Source organism: Nerophis ophidion, linkage group LG06, assembly GCF_033978795.1.
Source record: "Nerophis ophidion isolate RoL-2023_Sa linkage group LG06, RoL_Noph_v1.0, whole genome shotgun sequence".
Taxonomy (NCBI): domain Eukaryota; kingdom Metazoa; phylum Chordata; class Actinopteri; order Syngnathiformes; family Syngnathidae; genus Nerophis; species Nerophis ophidion.
Window position 1 is genome coordinate 60,416,310 of NC_084616.1, and position 26,771 is coordinate 60,443,080.

At 40.0% G+C, this 26,771-nt stretch overlaps 1 protein-coding gene across 2 annotated transcripts in view; it reads right to left on the reverse strand.

The window, feature by feature from the left end:
* The window catches only part of cacna2d3a (calcium channel, voltage-dependent, alpha 2/delta subunit 3a), a 308,948-nt gene that overhangs the window by 148,220 nt on the left and 133,957 nt on the right, over positions 1-26,771 (reverse strand). The gene's annotated exons all lie outside the window — the stretch shown is intronic.

The window sequence follows — 26,771 nt, forward strand, 5'->3', positions numbered from 1 at the left end:
GATCATTGGTAACTCATTAGTGCAGTGCAGCCATTATTGCTAGACTGACCTATAAAGCTGTCTGTGTTCAAGACAGTAGAAAAGGGAGTGTTCTAATTTTAAAACTCATTTTAAATCCCATCACTTAAATCAGAATTAGGTTTGCATTGGATGTGTTGTTTAAATCCAAATGATTTATCTATCTGTCTTTTCTTCTTAGGATGCACATGATTTGCTTTGACATAATGGGTGGTTTTCTTTTTCCCCGACTCAGGGAATGATACTGTTCTCTGGTGTCATTGTTACAGTAATGCGACTTGAGATGTGACAACATGATTGAAGGTTGTTTTCTTGGGCTGAAAATAATACAACAGTTTTAAATTCTACACATATTTTTTCTCCCTATGAAATTGTCACGTGTGGGTCGCATTTTACTGCGGGATCGTTCCTCCAGTGCAAACATGGACACTGGGGACAACAACGTAAAGGTAAGATGATTTAATAACAAAAACACTGGTACAAAAACAGACAAAATGAACAAAAGAAACGCCTGCCGAACGCACGAAAGCTAATGCTAACACTAGCACAGGTTCAGGAAACAAGAATAGCATATCTGATTGTTGCTTACCGCAAACAAGGAAGTCAGGACGAGTGATCGAAAAGGCAGGCTTAAATAGTGTCTCATGATTACATACAGGTGTGTCCCAAACAGCGGCAGGTGCTATCATGAGTAACCATAGTGACAAAACAAGCAAGGAAGTGCAACCAGGAACTAAAGAAGTCCAAAATTAACAGAACATAACTAAACTAAACATGATCCGGACCACGGATCATGACAGAAATAGTTTACCACAGAACCCCAACACCACATGTGCACTTAATGTGGTAAATCCAGCAATTTGATGTTCTAGTCCGCTTGTCCCTCATTAGGCTAGACAGGCATGTGCACAGACATTGTCATTACCCAAAAACCAAAGCAACTATGTTTTTATATATTTATATATATAAGCGAAGTGAAGTGAATTATATTTATATAACACTTTTCTCAAGTGACTCAAAGCGCTTTGCATAGTGAAACCAAATATATAAGTTACATTTAAACCAGTGTGGGTGGCACTGGGAGAAGGTGGGTAAAGTGTCTTGCCCAAGGACACAACGGCAGTGACTACGATGGCTGAAGCGGGAACACAACGGCAGCGATTTGGATGTCAATAGGTGGGAAGCGAACCTGCAACCCTCAAGTTGCTGGCACGGCCACTCTACCAACCGAGCTATGCCACATATGTGTGTATGTATTGTGGGCGGCATGGCGTAGTGGGTAGAGCGGCCGTGCCAGAAACCTGAGGGTTGCAGGTTCGCTTCCCACCTATTGACATCCAAATCGCTGCCGTTGTGTCCTTGGGCAGGACACTTCACCCTTGCCCCCGGTGCCGCTCACACTGGTGAATGAATGATGAATGAATGATTGGTGGTGGTCGGAGGGGCCGTAGGCGCAAACTGGCAGCCACGCTTCCGTCAGTCTACCCCAGGGCAGCTGTGGCTACTAATGTAGCTTACCACCACCAGGTGTGAATGAATGATGGGTTCCCACTTCTCTGTGAGCGCTTTGAGTATCTAACAATAGAAAAGTGCGATATAAATCAAATCCATTATTATTATTATTATTATTATTCATACCAGGGCAGTCAAAGTTAACTATATAATTAAAAACATCATTTTAACAACCGATTAATGCACACAAGTCCTCTTTGACCCTTGGGGAGTGCCGTAGCGCGGGGGGTAACTTGGCTGCAGTTCACTTGCTACTGATGAGCTACTAGTGAGTAGAAATAGGCTGCATGCAGCAGAAAGGCTACCTCATGGAAATATCAGGTTCAAAGTCATGGCAATTTGTTCTCCCGACAAGAAAGGACTCGTTTTCGCTGTGAGAAGACGCGACATCCCTGCAGCAAACGCCTGCTGCGCGTGTCGAAAAAGGTGGGTGGTGCTTCACTTCCGTGTTCGGATTGGGGTTTAAGTGCAGTGATAACATAACATTTAGATTGTTGCTATGACTGATTTAGTAGGTAAGATGACATAAAGGGTCACCAGAAGTGAAATACTGTTGGCAGGAAGGGGAAAAGAGACTTTTTTTATTGCACACAATTGATCCAACATCAAAACATGTCAAGACACTTTCTCAAACCTATCACTGTTTCTGCTTCAAAATAAAAGTGCTATGCTATACATCCGGTTTAACTACATTTACAAAAAAAAAATGTCTTACATTACAATCATGCTTTGTTAAAAGCATGATTTTTGGCACCGACCGAAACCAGCCGATACTACTGGGCACAGATTCACGTAAGAGCCAGTAGTGCCATGTTTTAGTGCCTGGGTTGCGCATGATGTCACACGTCTGTCTGAATTAGCACTTGCGAGTATTTGCTAGCACTTGAGAGTAAAACAGGCGATTTCAAAGTGGACATGCTCTTAGTAATCTTGCAACGCATCAATGTTTCATGACAAAAACCCAACCATGCCAAACAGAAAACACTCTAAAATGTGGCTCGTCTGTCCCAAACACAATGACGATGCAGATTACACTCGCAGAAATCAAGACAAGTGGCGAATACTTCCAGTTTGAGTGCAGCCAAGTTCGATGTGCGGCTGTCACTCCTGCGTTTGGCAACTCTGCTGTAGCCAACAACACGGGGGAAGAAATGGCATTATTATTTGAGAATCAAAAATCCATCCATCCATCCATCCATTTTTCTACCGCTTATTCCCTTTGGGGTGGCGGGGGGCACTGGTGCCTATCTCAGCTACAATCGGGCGGAAGGCGGTGTACACCCTGGACAAGTCGCCACCTCATCGCAGGGCCAACAGATAGACAGACAACATTCACACTCACATTCACACACTAGGGCCAATTTAGTGTTGCCAATCAACCTATCCCCAGGTGCATGTCTTTGGAAGTGGGAAGAAGCTGGAGTACCCGGAGGGAACCCACGCATTCACGGGGAGGACATGCAAACTCCACACAGAAAGATCCTGAGCCCGGGATTGAACCCTGACTACTCAGGACCTTCGTATTGTGAGGCAGACGCACTAACCCCTTTTCCACCGTGATGCCAGAATCAAAAATGTTATTAATTATTTATTATGTCATAGTCAGTTCGATATCAAACATGTAGTACATAATGTACGTACATATCTTCAGAGAACAGCCGTGTGCTCAATGGCAATATTATTATTTCACAAAAAAATAAAATTAAGAAAAGTAAAAACAAAAAAAATTAAACATATCTCAAAAGGGTAATAGGAAGAAGTATAAACATTTTTAACCCCCCCTTTTTTATACATCAAGGAGCTTTTTGTATTAGTAAAGTGAAGTGAATTATATTTATATGGCGCTTTTTCTCTAGTGACTCAAAGCGCTTTTCATGGTAAAGGCCAATATCTAAGTTACATTTAAACCAGCGTGGGGGGCACTGGGAGCAGCTCTGTCGTTCAAAGGCAAAACCTAGTAACTCACTTCTAGCTGATTTTGAGAAAAACAAAGGAAAACCAATCTATCTTGATGCTGTCTTACAAAGATCTACAATGTCATCAAACGTATAGATGTTTTCTTGAGCTTTCATTTTCTTGCCGATTGAGCCATGGATTGAATCTGCTCTCATGAACGTGTGCCCTTTGAACGTGTGCCCTTTCTCCAGATATTTTATCACAATCGTAGGTGGGCCCCATTGTGCGTTTGCACATTGGGCAAGAGCCGTGTACAGCGTCCAGTTTTTATTTTGACCTCCACAGTTATCTGCCCAAAAGAGTATGCAAGGGGAAGAACCAAGAACAATACATTTAATGAAGGTGCTTGCAACGTCCTGGGCCAATCTTCCAAATATCCCCTTGTGCCATAATATCACATAATCAGGTTGACCGTCGGCCCCCATTCGTGCAAATGTCTCATTAAAGACAATAAGGCGACTGACAAAGAAGCTCCGATTGGTCCCTTGAGATACTAGGTTTTTCTGTTGTATCTACGCGGTATGTGGTAGTTGCTAGGTCCTGTCATGCGCGTAACAGCTTACTTACGGAACAAATTACAATATCGCATACACTAATGTAAAGCATATCACCAAGGAAATCCAAAATTATTATCAGCTCAGTTTTGACCAAAATTGAGTTACTGGGTTTTGCCTTTGGACGGGAGAGCTGGGTAAAGTGTCTTGCCCAAGGTCACAACGGCAGTGACTAGGATGGCAGAAGCGGGAATCGAACCTGGAACCCTCAAGCTGCTGGCACGGCCGCTTTACCAACCGAGCTATACCCGCCGTATTATTAGGTCCATCAGTGCAAAATATTATATATTTATCACTTTCCTCTGGCACTGTTCCCCTAGCATTCAAAAAAGTGGTTATTCATCCTCTGCTCAAAAGACCTAACCTCGATCCTGACCTCATGGTAAACTACCAACTGGTGTCCCACCTTCCGTTTATTTCGAAAATCCTCGAAAAAATTGTTGCACAGACGCTAAATGAACACTTAGCGTCTAACAATCTCTCTGAACCCTTTCAACTCGGTTTCAGGGCAATTCACTCTAGGCAGACAGCCCTCACAAAAATAAACTAATGATCTATTGCTAACGATGGATTCTGATGCATCATCTATGTTGCTGCTCCTTGATCTTAGCGCTGCTTTTGATACCGTCGATCATAATATTTTATTAGAGCGTATCAAAACACGTATTAGTATGTCAGACTTAGCCTTGTCTTGGTTTAACTCCAATCTTATTGACAAGATGCAGTGCGTCTCCCATAACAATGTGACATTGGACTACGTTAAGGTACCGTGTGGAGTTCCCCAGGGTTCGGTTCTTGGCCCTGCACTCTTCAGCATCTACATGCTGCCGCTAGGTGACATCATACGCAAATACGGTGTTAGCTTTCACTGTTATGCTGATGACACCCAACTCTACATGCCCCTAAAGCTGACCAACACGCCTCATTGTAGTCAGCTGGAGACATGTCTTAGTGAAATTAAACAATAAATGTCACCAACATCTACGGTCCGCTCCAAGGTTTGTCATTGTCATCCCACTGGGTTGAGTTTTTCTTTGCCCTGATATGGGATCTGAACCGAGGATATCGTTGTGGCTTGTCCAGCCCTTTGAGACACTTGTGATTTAGGGCTATATAAATAAACATTGATTGATTGATCGATTGATTAATATTTAACTTTAACTAATGTCCGGTTTTCTCTGAACCATGTGCTTACAATTGCCTTAATATATCATAAAATACACTCATACTCACATTCAAAACAAGCCTAGACCTCACTATACCAAACCAAAATACTAGATTTGTGCAATTTCTTAAAATGCTCAATGTTTAAACAGTGTTTGAGCTCATCATTCAGGCTGTCCCATATTTTCACCCCACAGACTCAAACACAAAAACTTTTCCTTGGGGTAAGTGCTAAAGCGTGTTTATATTTCTCCGTTCCGCTGAGGTTATACTCCACATCTCTTTCTGTAAATACACTTTGAATATTTACAGGCAATTGATAACTTCTTGCTTTAAACATGATAAGCCCTGTCAAATAGTCTACTAAATCAGGAAATTTCTCACTGGCACTCATCTCCCTTATCTCTCCTGCTTGCTTATTTGTCTTGTCTTAACTTTCTTGTTGCCTATTTTTGCACTGCTCTCCAAATCTAAACATTGGAACTATTTAACTGGTCTCAACAAAATTGGACAAGATTTGGGTTTGGAGGGAACGTGTTTGTCGTGACGGAGCGGTTGTTGCTGGACACATGACAGACTCTTGGGGGAAGTAGTGCCGCGTGCCTGGTGACCCTTTCAGTCGAGAATGTGAAGATATACACGTATTCGTAACTATGACAATAGGTCATCTGCTGATTGGAGTAAGCATTGCTCTGGTTTGTCGACACATTTGAAGTTGCTTGCAGTCTTCAGAGTACCCCAAAGCTGCCACAACTGATTAGAGAATGCGGGAAAAACTGTGGACACTTGTGATTTGGATAACATCGGACTGTCTGCCCCGCAGGATGAATTTTGAGGACCAGTCAAAGACAATTTAGAGTGAAAAGCAAATTTTATTTTTACTCGCATACAAAACATTCAAACTTGGATTGTTTCCCTTGCTTGAAGACTCTCTTGAAGGACAGTGCCACAAAGACACAAGATATCCCCTCTTGTCTCTCATGGACACACACCTGTCGTTGCTGACTTTGGACTGACTCCGAGCTGTACAACACCAAGACCGCTGAACAAACATGCGGCAGGCTTACACATAGACATGCATCCACAAAAAATATACGCCACACACACACATACATCACCCCCCATCCAATGCCCCTGACGCAAATCCCTTAGGGGTGATGGACGGCTGGATTTTATTTTGTGCAATACTAAGAAAATAACACTCCATTGTTTGTGTTTTTATGTTGAAGAAATTTGCTAAACGATTGCAAACATGTTACCATACAAATAATTGGATATTGTTTTGATACATTTATTGATGGATCAATTAAGATAAATAAATATGTTACATTTAAAAATTTTAAGATTTCATCATAACACATACAATTTTTTTTCCACATACACACACACAAAAGTACCAAAACTTGGTACCGTTGAGTACCGGTATCGATTAAAATGTAATAGGAACCCATCCCTATTTGCCAGAAATGTTTTGTAATATTATACAATGCAAGTACATCAGTTGAGGAATATGTGTAAATTATGGTATAACATGTTGTGGTTAAGTCCTCAATTACAAAATGATTAGCAGGCTAAATATTGCATTTTATTAATTAATAGTGAAGGTTCAAACATTATGATGCAGAAATATAAAGACCATTAACTTGTACAACATGTAATGTACAGAATATCAGAAGCATTTATTTGGGTAAGAAATATCCCAAATTACACCTGGGATAGGCTCTAACCCACCCGCTACTGCAAAAGTGACAAGCGATAGAAAATAGGTGGATGGATTTTACCAAACATCTTCGACAAAGCACATAACAATCTACATTTTGTGTTATTTATGCATGAAACTGTTCTTTAAACATTGAAGTTTAGGTCTTCCTCTGAATGCAAGTGCTCCTCAAGCAGGAAAACAAATTCTGTATTTCTACAAAATCTGGCAGGACAACAACACAGTCCGCAGTTTTTTGTTATTAATATTGTCATTAAATCATGATATTCCTATGTGTGATGAGATTTTAAAAAAATATGTTTCATTAAAGGAAATTAATTGTCTGTTAAGTGTTAAAACTTGAAAATTATCTGTCAAGGGTACACTTATTAATGATGAAATTGTATGTATATTTGTGATTAATCGCGATTAATTTTGCATTAACTATGAACAATGCAATTATTTGTGATAAATATTTTAATAGTTTGACAGCCCTAATATATATATATATATATATATATATATATATATATATATATATATATATATATATATATGAATGTATGTATGTATATACAGTAGGGCAAAAAAGTATTTAGTCAGCCTCCGATTGTGCAAGTTCTCCCACTTAAAATGATGACAGAGGTCTGTAATTTTCATCATAGGTACACTTCAACTGTGAGAGACAGAATGTGAAAAGAAAATCCAGGAATTCACATTGTACGAATTATAAATAATTTATTTGTAAATTATGGTGGAAAATAAGTATTTGGTCAACCTTTCAAAGCTCTCACTGATGGAAGGAGGTTTTGGCTCAAAATCTCACGATACATGACCCCATTCATTCTTTACTTAACACTGCTCAATCGCCCTGTCCCCTAAGCAGAAAAACAGCCCCAAAGCATGATGTTTCCACCCCCATGCTTCACAGTAGATATGGTGTTCATGGGATGCAACTCAGTATTCTTCTTCCTTCAAACACGACAAGTTGAGTTTATACCAAAATGGATACATGGATGATACAGCAGAGGATTGGAAAATGTCATGTGGTCAGATGAAACCATATATATATATATATATATATATATATATATATATATATATAATACTTTGTTGTTTTTTTTAAGACAAAGCTTTGTGTTGCTGTTATTGGCTGATGTCAACATTATTTGTTTTACATTGTGCTTTTTGCTGTTTTCACTATGTTTGCATGGGATTTTTTTGGAATGTGCAAGAACCGATGACAAATGAGTTACTGACCACAGATGTGCCCTGTGCCGCACTTTGGGCACCCCAGCTGTAGAAGCCAACTGTTTGTGGCTGCTAAAGTCTTAGTACTGTCATATATTTGTTCATCCTTTGGTCACATACGGTTATCTTAGGTCAGCGCCAGAAGTAGTAAAATCTTCTTTTAACCTGGCAAGTTATGTTGCTATTGTTTACGTTTGGATAGAAATCAACACAAAATCCAAACTTGATAGCTTCCTGTTGCAGGCAGGTGACGATGGTCGTGGTTGAAGGGAGAGTTGTTCTTGGTAATTAGGATTTGACAAATACAGAGGTCAAAAAATGGTGGTCTCAGAGAAGTTTTGAGTTAGATAATATAACGTGATAGTTCTACGTTCTATGAATGCTTTTATTATGTCTATTTAAGAATACTTAATATACAAGTTACATAATTTTAACATCATTAAACATACATTTAAAAACCGCACCAAAATTATACCGCAGTCGTGTTGCAAACCTAAAACCTCTGCTTTGACTGCCACTGAGCCACCGGAAATGAATGCTGAAAATGTGTGTTCATATTCTAATCAGTGACGCAGCATGATGTGGCCAGGAAAAAGTTTAGGGTAAAATTTTATAGGACGCGCCTTGTCATTCAATAATTTATATTTTAATGTGCTTCGTCATCTAACTCCCCACACTGCATAAAGTCAGTGTATTTAATTTGAACTAATCAGAATTATCTGCCAAAAGAAGAAGAACATTTGGCTTGTCAAGACTTTCCAAAACAAGTAAAATTAGCTAAACCCAATGAACCCAAAAATACCTTAAAATAACAAGTGCATTTTTCTTGGTAGAAAAATAAAGAGAGACCTTTTTGCTCAATATGTTGAAAAATATTCTTAAATTAAGTAAAAGCTAGTGCCATTATTTTGACATAATTATAAGCACTCGGCATTACATTTACTCTAACCAGCAAATTCATACTAAAAACTAATTTGTTTATCCTAATGGAAAGGTATCAAGGCAACCGCTTGTTACTCTCGTGGTCTCCTAGCCGTGGAAAAATGCATTTTTCCATCCATAACATGACATCATCGCGCCAAGTGCGTGCTCTTTCAGTCAATTAGTGCGCATATATACAGCCCGGCTCCCGGCCAAAATTATTTTAAATGTAATTTGGAAGAATTTATTTGAATGTGCATGAAATATCCATCCATCCATCCATCCATCCATCTTCTTCCGCTTATCCGAGGTCGGGTCGTGGGGGCAGCAGCCTAAGCAGGGAAGCCCAGACTTCCCTCTCCCCAGCCACTTTGTCTAGCTCTTCCCGGGGGATCCCGAGGCGTTCCCAGGCCAGCCGGGAGACATAGTCTTCCCAACGTGTCCTGGGTCTTCCCCGTGGCCTCCTACCGGTTGGACGTGCCCTAATCACCTCCCTCGGGAGGCGTTCGGGTGGCATCCTGACCAGATGCCCGAACCACCTCATCTGGCTCCTCTCGATGTGGAGGAGCAGCGGCTTTACTTTGAGTTCCTCCCGGATGACAGAGCTTCTCACCCTATCTCTAAGGGAGAGCCCCGCCACACGGCGGAGGAAACTCATTTCGGCCGCTTGTACCCGTGATCTTATCCTTTCGGTCATTACCCAAAGCTCATGACCATAGGTGAGGATGGGGACGTAGATCGACCGGTAAATTGAGAGCTTTACCTTCCGGCTCAGCTCCTTCTTCACCACAACAGATCGGTACAATGTCCGCATTACTGAAGACGCCGCACCGATCCGCCTGTCGATCTCACGATCCACCCTTCCCCCACTCGTGAACAAGACTCCTAGGTACTTGAACTCCTCCACTTGGGGCAGGGACTCCTCCCCAACCCGGAGATGGCACTCCACCCTTTTCCGGGAGAGAACCATGGACTCGGATTTGGAGGTGCTGATTCTCATTCCGGCCGCTTCACACTCGGCTGCGAACCGATCCAGTGAGAGCTGAAGATCCCGGCCAGATGAAGCCAACAGGACCACATCGTCTGCAAAAAGCAGAGACCCAATCCCGCGGCCACCAAACCGGAACCCCTCAATGCCTTGACTGCGCCTAGAAATTCTGTCCATAAAAGTTATGAACAGAATCGGTGACAAAGGGCAACCTTGGCGGAGTCCAACCCTCACTGGAAACGTGTCCGACTTACTGCCAGCAATGCGGACCAAGCTCTGACACTGATCGTACAGGGATCAGACTGCCACAATAAGACAGTCCGATACCCCATACTCTCTGAGCACTCCCCACAGGACTTCCCGAGGGACACGGTCGAATGCCTTCTCCAAGTCCACAAATGAAATATTTTAAATCAACATTGTTTGAAATGTCACATGTTAATTGCCAACTGTACTACAATATGAGCATGTGTTTTCTATTTCATTGAAAATAAAACAACAAAGTCAATTTGGCTGTCATCTGGTTTAATTATGAGGCACAATTGTGTCAAAATCATGATTTTTTTTTCATGCTTGAAATAAGAAATTATTACTTTGAAAAAGTAGTTTTATACTTGTGAGTGTTGATGACACAGCTTTGCAACAGTTGATAATTTAAAGCAAGTTTTACTCAATATAGGTCATAAAATCTCAGCAACAAGCTGTAATATCTTACTGAGATCATTTAGGACCAAAACCCTTAAAACAAGTAAAACACTATTATAAAATCTGCTTAGTGAAAATAATTTTCTTATCAGACAGAAAATAAGCAAATATCACCCTTATTTGAGATATTTATCTTACTTAGATTTCAGTTTTTACAGTGCACACTGATTGCTAACGACAACGTTATTATACCGACAGCATTTCACATCAATTTCATTCGGGTGAATCCAACATTAGTTAATGTTATGTTTCTGATGGGATGATCTTTAAAGTGAATGTGGACTTCATTGCATTACGTTGTTGGAGTTGTAGCGGGCTGTGTATGACCAAAAACTGTATATTGAGAGAGTATGATATGGACCACAATGGAAACAAGCCTTTTGGCTTTTTGTGCCATCCATTTACCTTTTTAAAGCATTACATGGATTCGATTCTTTACAGATGTCAATTAACTTCTCAGTCAATCAATACATCTATCGCTTGATATTGTACGGTGCACACGATGTGCTACAAAAAGTACATTTGCAGTCAGTTATATCCTGGGGCGCCGAAAAGGGGGGTTAAAGGAGACGGATTCTAGGGGCCCATGATGGAGGGGGGCCCCTCTAATGATGATGACATTTTAATACAGAGGGGCCCTGTAAAGATTCTTTTCATGGGGCCCAAAATCCCTAGCAGCGCCCCTGGTTATATCATCTTCTTTTTGTCACTGATAAGAAATACCGAGGACTTTAGTTGTTACGGCAGTGGACAAGTGGTAGAAAATGGGTAGAAATTAAAAAAAAACTGTAAGCATGTATCAAACAAAAAATAAAACAATAAATATCCTGGGGGAGTACAATGACTTTCAGTCTCTAAATGAAGTTCATTTCTATTGTGCCTTTTCACTTTTAAACACAGCCACTATAGTTTTAGGAATTTTTCAAGAGTAAAGATGAAAGATGTACATTAAACAATGGTTCATGAGGCTGTTAATAGACTTATTTAAATTCACAGCAAGCATACTTTAGTTTTGATTTTAAAAAATGCAACCATTAGCTATTAGTTTCAGCAGTGTTAGAGTGTGGGGGTGTGGATAAGTGTGTCTGCATCTGTCTGTGTTATAATGTGTGTGCGAGCGTGTGTGTGACTGTGTGTGTGCGTTAAAGTGTGGGTGTATGTGTGAAGTAAGTCAATTATGCCATTACAGTAGTACAGTGAAGAAGTGCCTAGTGCCATTAATGCAGTCTCTGATCGCGGTGTTAACCTGATCTTTAATGTGGAAAGATCACACACACACACTCCATCAGCACCCACTCAATGTGGGCCAGAGAAAAAGGACAGGATGAGGAGTGTGGTGGAAGCATATTCCAGTTCCCTATTTGAAAAAACAGAACAGGGCCGCGGGACAAATTATCAAGCGTCCGCAGCTACAAAAATGTTGGGGACCACTGGGTTAGTGCCTCTGCCTCACAATACAAAGGTCCTGAGTAGTCCTGAATTCAATCCCAGGCTCGGGATCTTTCTGTGTGGAGTTTGCATGTTCTCCCTGTGACTGCGTGGGTTCCCTCCGGGTACTCTGGCTTCCTCCCACCTCCAAAGACATGCACCTGGGGATAGGTTGATTGGCAACACTAAATGGTCCCTAGTGTGTGAATCTGAGTGTGAATGTTGTCTGTCTATTTGTGTTGGCCCTGCGATGAGGTGGTGACTTGTCCAGGGTGTACACCGCCTTCATACTTGCCAACCTTGAGACCTCCGATTTCAGGAGGTGGGGGTGGGGAGGCGTGGTTAATAAGGGAGGAGTACAATTCACCAACTCGAGTATTTATATATATATTTATATATATATATATATATATATATATATATATATATCGACTTTCAATAAATTCTAGCTATATATATTTATTTTATTATATATATTAATAAAATAAATAGTTTAATTTCAGACGGCACCTATCAAATACACAGCAATAAAAACACAGTTATTCTACTAACTGTACTGTGCTTGCTGTTTACTAAAAAAAAAAAAACAACACTTACCTTTCACTTTTTTAGTAACCTTTTGTCAGGTCTGTAAGTTTATGTTTTGGTTTTGGTCAGGTTATGTTTAGTTTTTTGGACATTTAAGTTCTGTCTTGGCACTTCCTGGTTTGTTTTCGTCTCAATGCCAACTCATTACTTTTCACCTGTCATGTCACGTCCCTGTCCTCAGCCTCACACCTGTTTTCACTAATTATCATAGCTACTTAAGTCACTCTTTTTCTTGTCTTCATTCTGGGATCTTCACACACGCTACCCATGCTGCACCTCCTTCATGCCCTCGTCCATAGTTCCATGCCGTGTAAGTTTTTGTATTCATGCCATTGTGCTAGTTTTGTTTATAGTTCATTATTATTCATGCCAATCAAGCAAGTGTTTTTGTTTCATGTTTGTAGTTTGCAGCATTTATGCTAGTCTTTTGTTTGTTCATAGCCAAGTGTCTGTACCTCCTTGTGAGCGCCCTTAGTTTGTTTATTTTTTATTATAGTGTTTAAATAAACAACTATGTACTCACAGTCACGTCTCGCCCGTGCAAATCATTCTCTGCATCGAAAAAAAAACTTTAATCCAAGCCTAGTTGTGACACGTTTGTTCTGCCATTTGCGTGCCGTACTGGCGAGAGTCACTTGCCGTCAGGTGCACAACACCACGTAAATCGTTGGCCAATCAAAAAGCAACCCCATAACGCTATAGCTAACATTCACCAGGAGATGGCGACAGACAACATAGAATCACTCTATTACAGACGGCGTCGCCATGGCTGTAACTTCCTCTTTTTTCTGCTTTGTCTCCTTGTGTGTGCAGTTTTTTTATTAAAAATCCCCAGATGTTGTAACGTGATTGGGCGGGCAAACTGTTTATATAACAGGAAAGCAGACGTGAAAACAGGCTGTCTCCACTCAGGTCCGCATGGAGCTGGAGGGGGCGTGAATTACGGGAGATTTCCAGGAGAAAATTTCTTCCAGGAGGTTTTCGGGAGAGGCGCTGAATTTCGGGAGTCTCCTGGAAATTCCAGGAGGGTTGGCAAGTATGCCCGCCTTCCGCCAGATTTTAGCTGAGATAGGCTCCAGCGACCCCCCGCTTTGCCAAAAGGGACAAGCGGTAAAAAATGGATGGATGGAAATGTAATTGATATCAAACTACAAGTCCTGGATTACAGTATCTTTTGTGATACATTGCAGTGTTTTTGTGTGGGAGCTCTCTGCAGGCCCTTCAAATTATTCCACAATGAACTGACCCAAGCATGCCTTTATAAATGATAAATGGGTTGTACTTGTATAGCGCTTTTCTACCTTCAAAGTATTCAAAGCGCTTTGACACTACATCCACATTCACCCATTCACACACACATTCACACACTGATGGAGGGAGCTGCCGTGCAAGGCGCCAACCAGCACCCATCAGGAGCAAGGGTGAAGTGTCTTGCTCAGGACACAACGGACGTGACGAGGTTGGTACTAGGTGGGGATTGAACCAGGGACCCTCGGGTTGCGTACGGCCACTCTTCCACTGCCCCACGCCGTCCTTTATGAATGGTTTTGTGCACTGGGGTGAAATTATTTGGTCAAATATCAGACTTTTATCAGCAAGAGGGAACTAGCTTTTTCCTAAAAACAAAATATGCAAGTAGCAAAAAAAAAAACCACTTTGAAAGTGCCAAAAAATACATACATTTGCCCATATATTAAGTGCATGAGGTGCATGCAGAAGTTTTACACAAACATTCACTGTTAATTTGACAAAAAAGCATAACACTGAGTCACAGCCACAAGGAGGAAGGAGATAGGGCACCAGAGAGGACCGTGACGCCTCAACCCTCTGGTGTTCACTTTCAACTTTCATCCCCGCAGTAATGCTCTTTTCCTCACCCTCATCTCTCCTCTCACTTCACGGTTGGGAAGGGAAAAGCATGACACCCAGGGTGTGGAAATGTGACTGGAAAACAACCAGGAGGCATGGATACAGGTAATTTGAGAGTCAACAAAACAGTAGAGAAAATAACATGTGGGGGAGTTCATGTGCTGTGCTAAACCCCCTTTTTTTTTTTTTTTTTTTTTTAGAAAGAAACTAATGACAAGTTGAAAAAAGTGATGCAGCAACAGTTGTACTGGAGAGATGATAGGTTATCATTATTTTATTTTATTTTTTTTGCACTGGGTTGAGGTCAGATATTAAAGGTGATCTGCACTTTTTTGGGGGAATTTTGCCTATCGTTCACAATCATAAGGAGACAAGAACCCACTTCTTTTTTTTAATTAGCATTTTAAAGATGATTTTAAAAAAAACGCTTGGAAGATGCGGAAAATGGAGTCACGGTTGTAGCCTTCAAAGCCTCTTAAACAACTTCCAAACTCTCCATCAACATTTTGTATATACACACTGCAAGTCTGTATATAATCTAGTAACAGACACATTCATAACAATATGTAATATGTACAATATTAAGAGGTGGGTAGAGTAGCCAGAAATTGTACTCAAGTAAGAGTACTGTTACTTTAGAGATGTATTACTCAAGTGAAAGTAAGGAGTAGTCACCCAAATATTTACTTGAGTAAAAGTAAAAAGTATGTTGTGAATAAACTACTCAAGTACTGACTAACTGATGAGTAACCTGTTCGTTTAATGACGACGGCAACAAGTAATGCACAAAAACTTAAAAATAGCAATGAACAAATTCAGAACCAGGAATGTCTCTTAAGCAACTAAAACAATAATATATATTAAATAATATATATTTGGTTTTACACTGTATTGTAAAAAAAATTGAAAATGAATTTTACCTTTGCAACCTCATTATAATATTGGCTAAGTTTTATATTCATAAATGTAAGTTTCTCAATACCTGACCTGTTTTTTGTGCCTTTAAAAAAGATTTAGAACTCTATATCAAAATACTCTACCTCTAACAACCAAAAAGCTGTGAAAACGATGATGCTGTGTTCCAAATTTAAGTTATTTACTGAGATTGAGTGAGCCTATGGCTTTGCACTTTGTTTATTTTGTATCTATTTTTTTCTTGCATTCTATTTTAGTTACTTTGAATTTACAATCCTCTGGCGCTGTTTTCTAAGGTTTTTATACTGTTTTGGACTGGTTTTTGTACTTACTTTGATTATTATTTTTAACTGTTTGTAAATGTTGAAATTTATAAATAAAGGTTTATAAAAAAAAAGTGCAGTCAAGCATGTGACCGCCTGGCATGGTTTGATTGGTGAAACGGAGTCAAACGTCACCAGTGACTGCATTTGATTGGTGAAACGCAGGCATCAGATGGATCCTACTTTGAAGGTATGCCTGACAAAACAAAAACAACTAAGCGTGCATTAACAGATCGATAACAGATTCGGTTCCCCTAGAGGGAGGGAGGGGTTTGGTTGCCCACATATGCGGTCCTCTCCTAGGTTCTCATAGTCATCACTGTCACCGACGTCCCACTGGGTGTGAGTACTACTGGGTGTGAGTTTTCCTTGCACTTATGTGGGCCTACCGAGGATGTCGTTGTGGTTTGTGTTGTGGTTTGTGCAGCCCTTTGAGACACTAGTGATTTAGGGCTATATAAATAATCATTGATTGATTGATCGATAAAAATCAGTAGCGAGTAGCAAGCTGATTGTAGATAAATGGAGCATAGTTAAAGTGGTGTTTCTTCTCTATAAATATACTCAAGTAAAAGTAAAAGTATGTTGCATTAAAATGATAAATGGGTTGTACTTGTATAGCGCTTTCCACTTTCAAGGTAATCAAAGCGCTTTGACACTACTTCCACATTCACCCATTCACACACACATTCATACACTGATGGAGGGAGCTGCCATGCAAGGCGCTAACCAGCACCCATCAGGAGCAAGGGTGAAGTGTCTTGCTCAGGACACAACGGACGTGACGAGGTTGGTACTAGGTGGGAATTGAACCAGAGACCCTTGGGTCGCACACGGCCACTCTCCCACTGTGCCACGCTGTCCCTCAAACTACTCTTAGAAGTACAATTTATCCCAAAAGTTACTCAAGTAGACGTAACTGAGTAAATGTAGCGCGTTACTACCCATCTCTAACAATATTTACCATATTTTGATCATTTTAATCATTGCCGGAACTAAATATTGGGCGCATTTGTTTCCATCTGCAAAGCAGCGCACGTCTGACTCCTGGCAACAACCCCTTCCACAAACACGCAAGTGTGTTCTAATCATGGCAGATTTGGCAACAAACAACAAAGATGACAATTTTCGGACAAATGAGGATTCACAACCTTATTTTGTTGAATCTAAATTTATGGAACTACTGCTTCTAGAAGACAGTACGAAAGAAGAGTGAGACATTGGAGCAGAAGGAAGCCGAGAGAGTGAGGTGAAAGTGACTCGAAGCTGCAAAATGTGGAACTTGAAGCCAAGCTATTTCGACATAAATCGATTGCTTACCCATAATTAACCTGGAAAAAACGTCCACGGCCAGCTGGACCACACGGGCAATTATCCATCGAGTGAGTCACACTTCATATTGATCATAATAGATTCAGCACTCCATGTGTGTATCTTGACGAACAGTGCATGCTACGCTGTTTGGCTAGCTGTGTACAAACAAAAAACATGAAATATGGACATACCCTTTAAAGATACTGTAATATGATAGTTCATGTTTTTCAGTCAGTGCAGATCGGTGTAGTATCGCAGTGTTGTGCATTACAAACTCAAACGCATTTTGTGGTGACGTTGAAGCAAGCTTATCTCTTGGAGTAGTTAGCTTTTGCAGCTAATACCTTAGCAAGCCCATGTGCTACTACGCAAGAAAAATAGTTCCTCGGTGTTTGCTCTTACAATAACAATGTCACTACAGTTTGGTTATTATGCAGGTTACGGAACATAAATGAAGTATTGTTGATGGATTGTGGGTGTATTTTTGAGTGATTTTGTGGAAGAATTAATTGCTCCCACTTGCTGCATTGCTAGCCAGCAACAACAAGCCCATTTTAATATGTTAGAAAGGGAAATTAAAAAAATCAACTTTTGTCTATACTTGCCAACCCTCCCGATTCTCCCGGGAGACTCCCGAATTTCAGTGCCCCTCCCGAAAATTCTCCCGGGGCAACCATTCTCCTGAATTTCTCCCGATTTCCACCCGGACAACAATATTTGGGGCGTGCCTTAAAGGCACTGCTTTTAGCGTCCCCTGCAACCTGTTGTCACGTCCGCTTTTCCTCCCTACAAACAACTTCCCTGCACAGTCACATAAAACATGCGACACACATAACTGAATGCAAGGCATACTTGGTCAACAGCCATACTGGTCACACTGAGGGTGGCCGTAGTAACAACTTTAACACTGTTACAAATATGCACCACACTGTGAACCCACACCAAACAAGAATGACACACATTTCGGGAGAACATCCGCACCGTAACACAACATAAACACAACAGAACAAATACCCAGAACCTTTGCATCACTAACTCTTCCTGGACTGTTAAGATCCGCTTTTCGGATCGCTACGTATTATTGTTTATTGTTCCAGTTTTTGTATCACTCCGTCGTTCCACCTGCTTAGTTCCTGTTTAGTCCGTTTCCATGGTTTCTCATTAGTTTCAGCTGCTACTCTTGGTTCCCGCACACCTGTCACATTTGATTACTTCCCTATATAAGCCTGCCTCTTTTGTTGTTCAGTCTGGGATCCAAATTTGCCCTAATGCAATGTTACGTCTGCTATGCTAATTTGCTTACATGCAACTCTTTATTATTTTCGCGAGCTTACACGCTACGTTTTATTATTCTTGCGAGCTTACACGCTACGCATTTGTTTCATTCTTAGCTCTCATGCTAAATGTTTTGTTTTTTCTTTTTTGTGTGCCTATGTGACACTTATAATTAGTCACAATTGTTTTGGAAAATGAATGTGTAAATAGAGTATCTTAATTTAGTTCAAGGTATTTTCATATCTAAAGTCACAGTTAGTGTTAGGTTCCAAGCTGAATGCCACAGACATGTTATTCCGCCACGCCAGCAGAGGGAGCACTCGTATAGGAAAGGAGGGAAATGGGAGGTGCTCATTAGTGCTTCTGTGTCTCAGTCAGGCCACACCCTGCGATGAGAACGCAATCAAGCACTTCGTGTCTTCTTTTTATCCCTATAAAACAGGACACACCATTACGAACACTGGGACAAGGCTACTCAGTGCGAGGCCTGTAACACCTACGTGCCAGTTTAGTTTTTCTATTTGTATTCCTAGCTTTCATGCTAACGTCCTTGGTTTGTTTTGTCTGTTAGCTCCAGTATTTTTGTTCATAGCTCCTTTTGTTACATTAATAAATCATAATATCTTACCTCTTGCTGTGTTTTCGTTCGACGCATCCACGAAGGGACAAACTTGGCATCACTATGCCACACGGACGTAGCAGGGACGCTACAATATACACCCCCGCTACCACCAAACCCGCCCACCTCAACCCCCCGCCCGGCACCCCCCTCCGCCCCCCATCTCCCGAATTCGGAGGTCTCAAAGTATGCTTTTGTCTGCTTGTGATTGTGAACGATAGGAAAAATTCCCCTTCAAAGTTAAGGTTATAGCATTAGTTGTAGTTCCGATTAATAGTTACCAATAGTTCAAACAACTATTACACTGATTTGTGGCATTTAATGTGTGTAGGTTGAAGTAACGGAATAGCAGTAATAGCAATATAAAACATTCATAAATTTGAGTTCCTAAAACTGATATATTGAGGATGGAGAATACATCATACCAACAAACTGACACTGAGATTGTGAACATTAGACAAACATATTAGGTTGTTGGAAATGTCATTATTGCTCATCATCATAATCTTTCGGAAATCTTCAGTATGTTCTGTCCCAAGGAAATTAGAAACAAACCTAATTACAGGACAATTATCAATTAGTATACAGGAAAATCAAGTCTTGTACATACCAGAGTTTCTTATTCATCAGTTCCTAAAGCTAAGGAAAGATATACCAGATGTTATGTTTACTAAACGTTGTCCACAATCTCTCCTTTCAATTTCATTTAACCTTTGGTATAATAGAAACACAATTGTAAGTCTGTGAAGCATCCTGCAATTATTTTCATAGAAATGGTGTGTTTATAGACAGGTCAGTGAAGCAGAAGATGGGCTGATTATGCAGGGCAAATATGCTTTGGTAAAGAAAAACAAAGCAAACTGCCAAATCAACAAGCACTTGGCCTCCTCTGTGCACTCATTGGCAATACACATGACAGGTAAACAGGAGGACAAAAAGATAAAGAATTGTTCTCCCCACCTCCAAATAGGACCCCATCTTTAGGGCCGCAGCATCAGGTTTTGCGATTGTTTTTTGTCTCGAACCTGCGAGCATGGACTTCACTGGCTGCAAAGGGCATTAAAGACTGCTCTTTGCTTCCCTATTTACAGTACACGATCATTGCGGGTAAAAGAGTGAGGGAGCAAAATTAGAGAAGATTACTGTGCCAATTTCTCTTGGAAGCAGAAGAGCTCTGGAATGAATAGATAAGGAAATTCCGAGCAAACCCCTGCCAGCCAAATATGTATCCAATGGCCAAAAAACACACAAATAAACCCTGAATTGTGATGGAGGAGGTTTCACCCCACAGGGTGGATGAGTATTTTTAGCGGAGCTGGTGCTAATCACCATGTTCCGCAATAACAGAAATACCACCATCAAGACCGTGTAGACACAATCATGTACGCATGCAAACCTACAGAGTGTAAGTAAGCACAGGGCAAACATGCAAGTACACATTGTTTGGCAGAACAGTTTGCATTGTCAACTAAAAGAAAACCTAGCCAGTCACTGTTAAACTCTATGTTTTAGTTGTCAGCAGAAGATAGTATTCAATGACTAATAAAAGGCTAACTCAAAAAAATGGTGAAATGCAGCATTGGTTTGACCACCACAACCAATTTAATTATGTTAAAATATGCTGTAAATTGTGGTGTCAATGCATCTTTGGTAGGGGTCTGGACTCAATGGTGTGCAATTGGGCAGAGGTATTGCAAGGTACCACTCCAAATAAGATGAAAACCAGACATAACAATTTAATTTCATTTCGATGATGGCACCAGCAAGGAGCACAATCTGTGGACATTTCAATTTGTGTACGATTTTAACTGCCTTTACACATTTACTACACTGTACAATCCCCAAAGAACCTGTTGGAGAAAGTACAGTGATTTTTCCAAACTTTTCCATTCAGTAAGCTCTCCCAGGAGTGAAACATCTCGGGCATGAACATGCGGTGATTTATGACAGACTAGGGTGGCACTCGTAGCGTCCATTCACACAAAGAGGAAAGGAAGATTTCCATGCAGGTTTCTCTGTGTGCCTGCTTCTGTTTGACGACCTCCACCCATGTCTAGGTCCATGATCTGTCGGCAACGGGATGACTGTTGCGCCTTTGACACATGATAGCTAGACTAGTAGGCCAGCTAACAACATCCGTCACCTAATAACCACAGACCACGAGTATTCCATTTGTTATGTCTCTCAGCTTTTTCGTGTCGTCTTCGCCAGTTCCAGGTCCAAAACAGCTGTCAAACTGTCTCAAATTGTCGGAATATATTCTCAGCCATCTATTTTCCAGGTGAGAGGCATGAGTTATGATCTACAATAAACTTACAGTGAGCAGGGAAGCAAGGAAGCAGCAGACCACTCAATGATGTAAACATGGGCACACAAGCTTGTGATAGTTTGTCTGCGTTAGCGCTTACAATAAGAACATCACTAATACTTGGTTAATATTAAAGTCATGAATAGTAAATTGAGTATTGTTGGGGCTTTTTGGATGGTTATTTATCTGATTTTATGGGCGGAATAATGTAGATCCCATTGACTCCGCTCGAAGCGGAATTTTATTTACATGTATTTAATATTTAGAATGCATTAAAAAATCTATTCATCATCATGTATTTCATAATGATTGTGAATGATGGGCAAAATTCCCCCCCAAAAAGTGCAGTTTCCCTTTAAAGACTCTACCTCATAAGCTCTGGTTAACATGCCAGGCTACAACGTTTTTAAAAGGCACAGGGTTAAAGGAAAGGGTAGGATTGCTCTGTTGTACATTAAAAACCCCTTGCAATGCAAACAGATTAAACTGCCAGAGGAAGTTGAGCTACTATGTGTTGGGGTGGAGGTTACATTATCAACTAAGATGTCCTTTTTTTTTATCTGTCCGTACCGCCATCCAACTGAAAAGGTAGATTACCATGTTCAAATAAAATCTCTGTTTAATGCCTGTGATTTTAACAAGGAAATACTGTTTTGACTATCTTAATGTTAATTGGGATGATAAAATAGGGTGGGGAAAAACTCTTAATCAGATCACAGAAGAATATAACCTCTTACAGCTTCTGCAAAAGCCCACTTGAATTACTAACCACTCTAAAACCAGAATAGGTCTCTTTTTCACGAATAAAGCGAAAATAATTAACAAAACTTGCAATTATCTGACTGGCCTAACAGACCATGAAACTAAATAATATAATCAATCGCTCATTGCTCCAATCACCAGCATCATTAAAAAATCTATAATTCAAGGTAAATTTCCAAACTCATAGAAATCAGCAGTTATTACCCCAATCTTAAAATAAGGAGACCCTGCAACGATCAATAACTACTGACCAATTAGCACAATCCCTTTTCCAAAGTAGCTGAAAACTTGTGACAGAGCAGTTCATGAAACATCTGAATAATTGTCCATACAACTTAAACTCAAAGCAGTTTAGCGAAAAAACCCCAACATATTTTACCTAGACAGCAATGTGTTTATTTGTAAAACATGTCCATCGATTTTCTACCGCTTATTCCCTTTGGAGTCGAGGGGGGCGCTGGTGCCTATCACAGCTACAATCGGGAGGAAGGCGGTGTACACCCTGGACAAGTCGCCATCTCATTGCAGGGCCAACACAGATAGACAGACAACATTCACACTCACATTCACACACTAGGGCCAATTTAGTGTTGCCAATCAACCTATCCCCAGGTGCATGTCTTTGGAAGTGGGAGGAAGCCGGAGTACCCGGAGGGAACTCACGCATTCACGGGGAGAACATGCAAAGATCCCGAGCCCGGGATTGAACCCCAGACTACTGAGGACCTTCGTATTGTGAGGCAGACACGCCAACCCCTCTCCCACCGTGAAGCCCTTGTAAAACATGTAAAGCTTAAAATTGATAGCAGTGGTGTTATAGGAGCTGTATTTCTTGACTTGAAGAACACGTTTGGTACTGTGAATCATCAAATTGTTTTATTGTAAATTGTCTGTAAATGCATTGCAATGAATTTAATCATATATTGTACAGAGAAAACAGAGTGCTAGAGTACACAATACTACGTTTATAACGCTTGGCGTACCTCAAGTTTTGGTTTCAGGACCATTGTTGTTCAGTCTTTCCAGGTGTATGCTAATGATACTGTTGTGTATGTGCATGCAAAAAATAAATGCAATGCTGCACAGGATCTAACAGCTGCTATGTCCACAGTGTCAAACTGAATGAACCTTTATCATCTGCATCTTGATGTGTAAAAAACATTTTGCATGTTTTTTTTTCTAAGAAGGCAAACGCTGACATAACTCTTAATGTATGTATGGATGGAACAAAGCTTCATGTTTTACAGGAGTTAAAATATTTAGGAATTATTATTGGTTCACAGCTATGTTTTAAAGAACAAGTAGAAAAAAAACTGTGATAGAATAAAATACAACCTGTTAAATTTTAGATACACTCGAAAAAACTTGACTCTGCAAAATGATATCTAAATGCATTGATCGTGCCACATATTACCTACTGTATAACAACTTGGGCATCAGCATGCAAGTCCACATTAAAGCCTGTCGAAATTGAATACATGAAAACTCTAAAAGTTTTTGACAAAAAAAAACCCCAAAAACACACAACATCATTGGAATATTTTAAAGAAAGAAGATTTTACTGAGTTGGGAAAATACAATTAATTAAGCAGATGCTTCCTTAGTGTACAATATTCTCCATGAACTTGCTCCACCTCCACTAAAATAATTTATAAAGAAAAACTTAAATCGATCAATTGAACCAAGATGGTGACTGTCTGGTTCCATTTAGAAGAAGTGCTCTTGGGCAGTCAGTTTTATCATATCACTTGTGGAACACAACAACGTACCAAGTAACATACAAGACTTACTATCTTTTACCTCTCAGATCTAAAACTGGGGTTACTTGAAAATCAGAACTGCACTCATATTGAATCTTAAAATCCACTGGTTGTGCTGATAACTGTAATTCTAATGCAGTGGTTCTCAGTGGTTCTGAACATTTTTTAAATTCAAGTAACCCCTAATCAGAGCAAAGCATTTTTGGTTGAAATAAAGAGATAAAGAAGTAAAATACAGCACTATGTCATCAGTTTCGGATTTATTAAATTGTATAACAGTGCAAAGTATTGCTCATTTGTAGTGGTCTCTCTTGAACTATTTGGAAAAAAAGATATAAAAATAACTGAAAACTTGTTGAAAAATTAACAAGTGATTCAATTATAAATAAAGATTTCTACACATAGAAGTAATTATCAACTTAAACTGCCCTCTTTGGGGATTGTAATAGAGATCCATCTGGATTCATGAACTTAATTCTAAACATTTCTTTACAAAAAAATAAATCTTTAACATCAATATTTATGGAACATGTCCACAAAAAATCTAGCTGTCTATACTGAATATTGCATTTTTGCATTTTTTTCACAGTTTATGAACTTACATTCATGTTTTGTTGAAGTATTATTCAATAAATATATTCATAAAGTATTTTTGAATTATTGTTATTTTTAGAATATTTGTAAAACATCTCACGTACCCCTTGGCATACCTTCAAGTACCCCCATTTGAGAACCACTGTTGTAATGTATGGGTTGTTTTTTGGTGGGAGATGTTGCTGGTTGTAAACCACCCTTGTGACCCTGTCTGCTTACATACACGTTGTTATGTATGCAAATATTGTGAAATATGGTGTACATATTCACCCCAAAAACGCACAAGCGGTAGAAAATGGATGGATGGATATTCACACTTACATATGCTAACTTGTGCAATAATACCTGCACACACACGTGTGGGTCCAATGAGGCAATTTTAAACCAGCACTTTACAAACTTGTCAATTATCACTTTTTAAAGGGGAACATTATTACCAGACCTATGTAAGCGTCAATATATACCTTGATGTTGCAGAAAAAAGACCATCTATTTTTTCAACCGATTTCCAAACTCTAAAAGGGTCAAACACATTACACACACCAAGTCAAATCAGCTCTGTTATTTTCTGTTTTTTCGACTGTTTTCCGTACCTTGGAGACATTATGCCTCGCCGGTGTGTTGTCAGAGGGTGTAACAACACGAACAGGGACGGATTCAAGTTGACTTACGTGGAGTGTGCTAATCAGACATATCAATGGTCACGGCATGCTAATCGATCCTAACATGCTATTTAGGCTAGCTGTATGTACATATTGCATCATTATGCCTCGTTGGAAGCTATATTTGCATCCAGCCTTTTCCTCCACCCACATTTAATGCCAAAAAAACACATACCAATCAACGGATTCAAGTTGCACCGCACCAGGGGTCAAAAGATGCGAAAATTCCTCGCACATTTTACCGACGATAGCGATGCTACGACAAAGATGGCACAGCGATGTGTGGATATCATGCGACTCAAAGCAGATGCATTTCCAACGATAAAGTCAACGAAATCACAAAGGTGAGTTTTGTTGATGTTGATGTTATTGACATATGTGCAAATCAGACACATTTGCTCACAGTATGACTGCCAGCTAATCGATGCTAACATGCTATTTAGGCTAGCTGTATGTACATATTGCATCATTATGCCTCATTTGTAGCTATATTTGCATCCAGCCTTTCCCTCCACCCACATTTAATGCCAAACAAATGCATACCAATCGTTGGTTGGAAGGCGATCGCCGAATTTGTCCTTGTTTCCTCCCGTTCCGCTGTCTTTCGTGATATGGCTCAATAGCTTCAGTTTCTTCTTCAATTTTGTTTTCGCTCCCTGCCTCCACACTCCAACCATACGTTTCAATACATGCGTAATCTGTTGAATTGCTTGCGCCGCTGAAATCCGAGTCTGAATCCAAACTACTATGCTATACCTTTCTGTGCTATCCACCATGTTTGTTTTTGGTGATGTCAAGCTGTGACGTCACAGGAAAATGGACGAGTGTATATAACGATGGTTAAAATCAGGCACTCTAAAGCCATTTTTCGGGATATTGCGTGATGGGTAAAATTTTGAAAAAAAAACTTCGAAAAATAAAATAAGCCACTGGGAACTGATTTTTATTGGTTTTAACCCTTCTGAAATTGTGATAATGTTCCCCTTTGTGCAAGTCCCTTCTTGGAGGGGAGTTTGACTTTTTTTAAATGTACCCTATCATTCACCATCCTTATGAAAGACATGAGCAAATGTATTTTTTGAATTTTTGCACTCTAATTTGAGCAATCTATTCTGCCTCTAAATCACTTTAAAAATGCTTTCAAAACCTACCAACAAAACTTCAATTACCTTCAGTGACCTGTATTATATCTAAACTGTAACAACATAGGGGTTATTTTCCACCGCGGGAACTTTTAAACCATTAACAATTAAACAGTCGTTTGTCTTATTTTTCCCTCATGCTGCATTTGTGTTTTCCTCATTCCATTTAGACTTGTTTCATAAAGGTCATGTGCAATGCCTATGCTTATTCTGTAGTTTAAAACTTAATTGTACTCTGTGGGCACAGTTCAATACACCAAAGCCAATTCATACAGTATGTCACACCTTTTTCCTACGTGCAACAAGGAAAGTCCAAGTGATGCAAGGTGATTGCAAAGGTGGAGCAATCCTGATTATAAGGCAGAAGCAATGTGGTCTACATTTCCATCTACAATAACTATGGTTACTATCTAACATAACATTTTGAGGCCTGACAGAAGGATA